The sequence below is a fragment of the Mauremys reevesii genome, linkage group 11 (genome assembly GCF_016161935.1).
Source record: "Mauremys reevesii isolate NIE-2019 linkage group 11, ASM1616193v1, whole genome shotgun sequence".
Lineage (NCBI taxonomy): Eukaryota > Metazoa > Chordata > Testudines > Geoemydidae > Mauremys > Mauremys reevesii.
The window spans coordinates 21,334,569-21,341,856 of NC_052633.1; the positions used below are offsets into that span (position 1 = coordinate 21,334,569).

General features: G+C 48.7%; 1 protein-coding gene across 2 annotated transcripts in view; it reads right to left on the minus strand.

Annotated features, from left to right (window-relative positions):
* The window catches only part of SPATS2L (spermatogenesis associated serine rich 2 like), a 119,813-nt gene extending 114,654 nt beyond the window's left edge, over positions 1-5,159 (minus strand). The window contains exon 1 of one of the 2 annotated variants that reach the window (XM_039493679.1): positions 5,012-5,159. The gene's annotated coding sequence lies outside the window, so the exon portion shown is untranslated. The remainder of the gene's footprint in view (positions 1-5,011) is intronic. The other variant, XM_039493673.1, reaches the window with a different exon arrangement.
* Between the last annotated feature and the right edge of the window lie 2,129 nt (positions 5,160-7,288).

Sequence of the window (7,288 nt, forward strand, 5' to 3'; positions counted from 1 at the left end):
CAAAGTCTCTCTCAAAAAGGGCCATTTTATACCAGCTGATTTTTTTCAGTTGATTAAATAAAAATTAAGAAAATTTCCTGTTTTTTATTTTCCCAATTATACTTCTGGTTCTCAGACTACAAAATAAACTGGGAGTTGTACAGAATAGTTCATTAGAGGTTTTGAACAAGCTTTGTGTTGCAGAACTTGCAGAAAAAAAGCCAGTGCAGACTCTTAAGCAATAACTGATATATTCTAATCCATATCTAGGAATTACTGGGAATCACTGCACTTTCCTTCTCAAAGTAAAGTTACTGTCATCTGACTTGCCCTCCTCACCCTTCTGTTTCTCCCACATGCTGTTAACCAAAACAGTCCAAAAACATCAATTTATACTCTCTTGCTTCCCGTTATTCTAGAGCATACTAGATCCTGCATTCCTTGTGCTCCCAAAAGTCCTACTGGAGGTTTTGGTGTATAATCAAGAGGCCAGATCCTCAGCCAGCACAAATCAACACAGTTCCATTGACTACTATGTCATTTCACACCAGTCAAGGCTCTGGCTCTTAGAGTATTACACAAGATACATATCAGGGCCAAATTCTTTGACAGAAAAATGCTACAGAATGTTGCTTTCAAACATGTACTAGAGGTGGAAGTCCTTCACCAACAGAGCCAAACATCTGGTCTGTGGGCTAGGTCTGGCCTCCCTGTGGCCCATCTGATATATTCAAAGTGTGCAGAATCTCAGCTTTCATTTAAAAAAGTAAGTTTCTACACTTCATGGTTTGAAGAAAAGCTTCCAAATGCAAAGTAAAGATAAACCAACACAGTGTTGTCTTCTGATACTGCAGCCAGCCTCAAACAATGTCTCAGAAAGGTGTGAACTCCTCTGTCCCCTTTTAATGTCATTGAAATGTTACCTAAAATGATCACATTTTAATGTCAACATTAACTACTCGACTTCTGATCATTTTAGCTGATGGAATGGGAAGCTGCACATGGAGGCCCATGTGGGTGGGAATTGAGAATTTTTGTGCAGGGAAGGAAACGCAGAAGGAAGAACAGAGAGATACAAGGACAAGTAAGAGATGCAGAGAAAACAGGATGGGGAAGGAAGAAAATCAAAGGGAAGAAATACCCATGGCTCAAAGGGAGGGAGCATATTTTCCCACTGATACTGACAATAAAGCCCTTAATAAATAATAGTAACCACATGTTACTAAATAAAGGCCAGATTCTTTCCTTGATCTTTGTGCAAACCTCCCACTGACAGTGGGCATTCTGATCTGGATGGAGAGGGTTATATGCACAGGTGCCAACTTTTCCAGGCACCAGTGGCTGATCACCCCCATCCCAGCCCCTCCCGCCCCTGCCCCGCCCCCATCCCAACCCCTTCCCCAAGGTCCCCGCCCCAACTCTGCCCCATCCCTGCCCCTATTGGACCCCTTCCCCAAATCCCCACCCCGGCCCCACCTCTTCCCCAAGCGTGCTGTCTTCCCCCTCCTCTCTCTCCCTCCCTCCCTCCAAGCACTTACCCAGCGAATCAGTTGTTTCACGTCAGGAAGCGCTGTGAGGGAGGGGGGAGAAGCGGAGCTGGGGCTTGCTCAGGGGAGGAGGCAGAGGGGAGGTGAGCTGGGGCGGGAGGGAGGAGAGATGCCAGTGGGTGCAGAGCACCCACCAATTTTGCCCCATGGGTGCTCCAGCCCTATGCTGCCTATGTTTATGTAGAGTCAGCACCTATGAGTATGGTTATATGAGGTCCTAAATGTATCCTCTGGCCAACAGGCCATAACTAGAAGTGGAATTCAGCCCTCTCCTCCAAATGAGTTTGACACCTTTGTCCCAGATAATACATGATTATTTAGGGGATTCAGCTGGGTTGTTCTGCAAAAGACGTTGACTATTTTTTAATTCTGCATGCATATTATTAATGTATGTATCTTGTATTACAGTAGTACCCTAGAGGCCACAACCAAGATCAGGACCCCTTTGTGTTAGGCACTGCACAACTAGTGAGAGACAGTTCCCAGAATGAAAATACTGGCAATGAATGTGTATAAACCTGAACACAACATAATCTTGCAAATTAATATAAAACAGGGACATAAATTAACTGGCCTTTGTATTTCCAGCACTGAAAATAAAAAAACTTGTTGAAACAATGTAACACACACTTCCAGCCACAAGGAATATTGTTGTACTTTCTTTTAAAGACAGGCCCAAACCACAAATACCAGTTCTGGGTGGGATGTTTCCTAAAGTTCAGAGTAAGTGTTTGGATCTAGCATTTTGGTTCAACCCCTTTTAGAGATAGGGACCAGGTAAGAAGTTTGGATCCAGAATGAAACTTCTCTCAAAATTCAGTGTTTGAATGTATAGCAATTTGGTTGGGCTCATCTCTAGGCTCACTGAGTAAAACAATAACCCTTAGGCATGTGCTTCTTCTAAGGGCCCCATGAATTTCAGAGGGAATTTTCCTCAGATAAGGACTCAAGAGCTGCCCCCACAAATAAGGTTAACCATAACAGACTGTGAATTGTAATCCTTTCCCTCACCCTTTATATGTCTCATAGACCTTAAGGGCAGAAGGGACCATCATGATCATCTACTTTGACCTCCTGCACACTGCAGGCCACAGAACCTCACCCACCCACTACTATAATAGACCCATAATCTTTGGCTGAGTTAATGAAGTCCTCAAATCATGATTTAAAGACTTCAAGTTACAGAGAATCCACCATTTACACTAGTTTAAACCTGAAAGTGACCCATATCCCATTCTGCAGAGTAAGGCGAAAAAATCCCAGGATCTCTGCCAATCTGACCTTGGGAAAACTCCCTCCTGACGCCCCAAACATGGCAACCAGTTAGACCCCAAGCATGTGGGGAAGACCCACCAGCCAGACACCTGGGAACAAATTTGCTGTAGTAACTCAGAGCCCTCCCCATCTAGTGTCCCATCACTGGTCATTGGAGATATTTGTTGCTAGCAGTCGCAGATCGGCTACATGCCATTGTTACTCATCTTATTAGAGAGTAACTCCTCAGGGCAGAGACCAGGTCTTCATACATAGCTGTACAGTGTCTAGCACAATGGGGCCCTCATCCTGATTAGTGTCTCTGGGTCTCTTATTAAAATTGATACTGCCATTTCTCAGGGACTTGATCCTACAGTGTGCCGGGTCCCTTCAACTCCCGTCTAAATCAATGGGAGTTGAGAGTGCTCATACCACCTCATGGGAGGCATTGAGCACCTTACAGGATTCAGCCCTTTCCAAGTATTGTAAAAATCATTCACACATGGCGTTGTCCCTATTAATGTGACTAATCCCACATTGCCTTTAATCGGACAACTCACCTGAGAAGTCAGAGGTGCATAGGCACAGATATCTGCCCACACAGAGCTCACTATGAAAGTGAGACCTTTGTTAGGGGTATTAACTACCATTTCAAGTGTTCATGTTCCATGCCTCATGCACACTTTAATCTGATAAGATTGATAGTTGGTAGGGTGCATTCTTGTCTATTCTTGAGATCGCTCTGGGTTACCTTCCCTTGATAACCACCTTTGCTGAATATTTCATGGATGCTTCAGTTATTTTGAGATAAGAGCCCGTTGCAAAAAAAGAGAACAGCACTTTATAACATAACTGGTAATTTGGGAGAGGAACTTCCCAAGAAAAATTGTTAGTTTTCTTGAAGCTGAATAACACTTCTATACATTTTCAAGCTCAAAACATTTATCACCCAAACAAACCCAGGGAAGTGTGACCTGAAATGAGGGTGCTGTTTTTTCTGTGAGATCTTAGACCACTAAAAGAAATCTGGTACTGGTAGTACAAGCAATCAACAGCTCTAGGAAAAAAAAGAAAAAGTAAAAGTCTTGCACTGTTAATGTACAGCTCCTCAGCAAACGAAGTATGATAATGAGTAAAAGACTATTGCGAGCTGCAATTGTACATCAAAGGATCTCAAAATAAACCCAATTATTTCAATAAGAAATATAAGAAAGACACAATGTAAACCACCTTGTTGCTTCGTTCTCGGTAGAGGTGAAATAATTCCTCAAATCCCTGAATTTGTGTGGAAACAGCAACTATAAAACATTATTGCTCAACCCTGCCTTGTAATCACAGTGTAATATTTCACAGCTCACCCATACTGTAAAGCAACATTTCATGAAATATTTAGTGCTGGCTCAGCATATTTTGCTGCTCTGATAGATGTGGGGACACAGCTACAGGCTGGAAATGATCTGGTTTTATAATTTGTTTTTGTTATGCTGCTGTTCATTTATGATCAGGGCTGCTACTGGACAGAGCTATACAGGGCCATGCAACTTCAGGGCTCTAACCATTTGGGGTGGGGGGGTGTAGGGGGAGCAAGCGATGTGGGCTGTGACAAACGCATTCCTGCTTGTGTTTGCAGAGCTCCAGACCAGGCGAACGTTGGGTTTGGCGGTGGAATACCGGCCACCGCCAGCACAAGGGGCTCCGCCGTGGCTGCCTAGCTAGCAGGAGGTAGGGCGACCAGACAGCAAGTGTGAAAAATCGGGACGGGGGGTAATAGGAGCCTATATAAGAAAAAGACCCAAAAATCGGGACTGTCCCTATAACATCGGGACATCTGGTCACCCTAGCAGGAGGGGCCCGATCCTGCCTTCCTGGGGGATCCTCTGAGGGCAGCTCGGGCCCCACCGCTGCTGATTTTGCATACCTGGCGGCTGTTAGAGGCACCTCTCGAAAGGGGTGAAAGAAGCTGCAGTTTGGATCCTGGGCTTGTTGCATTAGGACAAGGGCTGTGGGGGGAGGTTTGAACTCAGACCGATCCTCCCCCAGGAAACTCAAGGGACTGCAAGAGGACAAGTCCATCCACCCCCCCGGGAAGCCTGCAATCTGGAAACGGCACATGCAATGCCCCGAAAGCCCCCCGCCCCAAGGGGGGATCCCCAGCCCCCCACGGAGGCGCCCCCACCCCGCGCGGCAGAGCGCAGCGCCGCGCGCAGCCAGCGCCCCGCCGGGTCCCTTACCGCTCAGCCAATGGTCTGCTCCCCGCGGAGCCCGGGCAGCGCAAGGCGGCTTCCCGCTGGTGCCCAGCTCCACTCTCACGGAGCGAGCGGCACATCCGCGCCTGGCCCGGCCCAGCCCCCGCCTGGATTCCTGCACACGCCGCGCGCTCTCCTCCTCCTCCCCGAGCGGGAGCGGCGGCGGAAAACCCCTCCCCGCCGGCCCGCTGCTGCCCCCTGCTTCCCGCGCCCGCTGAGGGGACGGGGCGGGTGGGCTGGTGACGTTCCCTTGCGCGGGGGGAGCTGAAGAGGGGCACCAGAGAGCCGGTGTGGAAAATCCCCGGTTGGGATTAATAGTTGGGTATAGGACAAAACCCCTGATAGGGGTGGTCCCCATGATAGCTGGCGGTCCGGTCACCCTAGGGCTGGGGGTGCCTGTGACAGAGCGGTCAGTGGGGCCCCCCTAGCAGAGTCTGCGAGTGACTGAGGCAGCCTGGATTCACCAACCGACAGTCAACGCCTTGGACTTTCAGGAAAGCACAGTGGAGGGGCATAGAAAGGAAACCTCCCAATAGCAGGACTGAGCCACAGACTTCTCTGCTGCACCTTCCCTTGGCCACTTGCAAAGCCTGCTTTGAGGGGAGGCTGGCTCTGGAACCCAGGCCTCCCAGCTGATTTTAAGATGTCCATGACTTTTAAACTCTGGGGATTTTTTGGCTGGGTGGTTCTGGGAGAGCTGCCTGGGTGGCTAATGGGAAGCAAGAGAGGGCAGGAGGTCAGTAGTTAAGCCTGCTAATTGCACAAAGGATCAGACCAGGCCACTCTCACCTGACAGCAGTTTCAGTTCCCAACAAGGAATGAGGCTCTCTCCCAAGGCCCCTCGTAAATTAAAGGCATTTAGAAATAATAGGGAAACAAGTTAGGTTTGCCAGGAATGGCTCCCTTATGGCAACTCTAGGTTCAGCACACATCTATCAGCATAGCACAGGCCATGATTTTGTGAGTTGCCATAACCATGGGGGAAATGATTATTTTGGATATGAAACAATCCCATTCAGTTAGATTGCTTAATTTTCCAGTATTTTCATGATTTATGTATGCCCTTGTAACCATGGACACATAAGTTCCTGAAAGTGAAAGGATAACACTGTAACCCTAATCATAAAGGGCTAGATAAGGGGTCAGCAAACTAAAGCCCGCGAGCCGGATCTGGCCCACAAGCCATTTTAAGGCAGCCCATGAGCTCCCACTGGTGCTCTGGGCCAGGTGCCGCACCGGCGCTCCAGCCGGGGCGCTGGGTCGGGGGTTGCACCACGCAGCTCAGCCCCACTCCAGCTGGGACGCCGGGTCAGAGGCCACACCATGCGGATTGGCCCCTCTCTGGCGCTCCAGCTGGGGCGCCGGGTCGAGGGTTGCACCACGTGGCTCAGCCCCACTCCAGCACTCCAGCCGGGGCGCTGGGTTGGGGGCCTCACTACACGGCTCCCAGAAGCCAAGGTGCGGCTCCCGGAAGCCACAGCATGGCCCCGTTCCAAGGGTCAGGGGCCACTCAACACGTAGGAGACGGAGAAAGGACTTGCCAGGACTCCTGGGAGCCACTTGAAGTAAGTGCAGCTCGGAGCCTGCACCCCTGAGCCTCTCCTTATGCCCCAACCCCCTTCCCCAGCCCTGATGCCTCTCTCCAAACCCCTCAATCCCAGCACGGAGCACCCTCCTGCACCCCAAACCTCTCATCCCCAGCCTCACCCCAGAGCCCACACCCACAAGCAGAGCCCTCACCCCCTCCCACATCCCAACCTCAATTTTGTGAGCATTCATGGCTCGCCATACGATTTCTAGTCTCTGATGTGGCCCTCAGGCCAAAAAGTTTGCTGACCTCTGGGCTAGATTGAGGTATTTTGAGGTTGAAGAGTGCCTTACTCCCAATTTTTTTAGTGAAACCCCTTGAAGAATAAGGTACTATACTTATAGTGAATAAGGGTGTCACAATCTGGCCCAAAGTTCTTTAAGGTTAAAGCTCTTTTTATAATATGAACCGCAAAAACGTTTCATGTCTCAAGTGTGACGTAACTACTCAGTTTCCAAAAACATTTTGTTTTGAGACATATTAGGCCAAATGAAACCCTTCCGTTGCATGGCACAGAGGGGAGAAAAGCACAGTAAATAGGTTAAGCGAGTCTGGTAAATAAGTATAGAGAATTCTACATGCTATATAGTACTTTCCCTCCAAGCCAAAGAATCTCCTGTAGGTAAAATGTTTGCATTGCAGCAGTGCCTACAAGTGCCAGTACGATTGGGTCC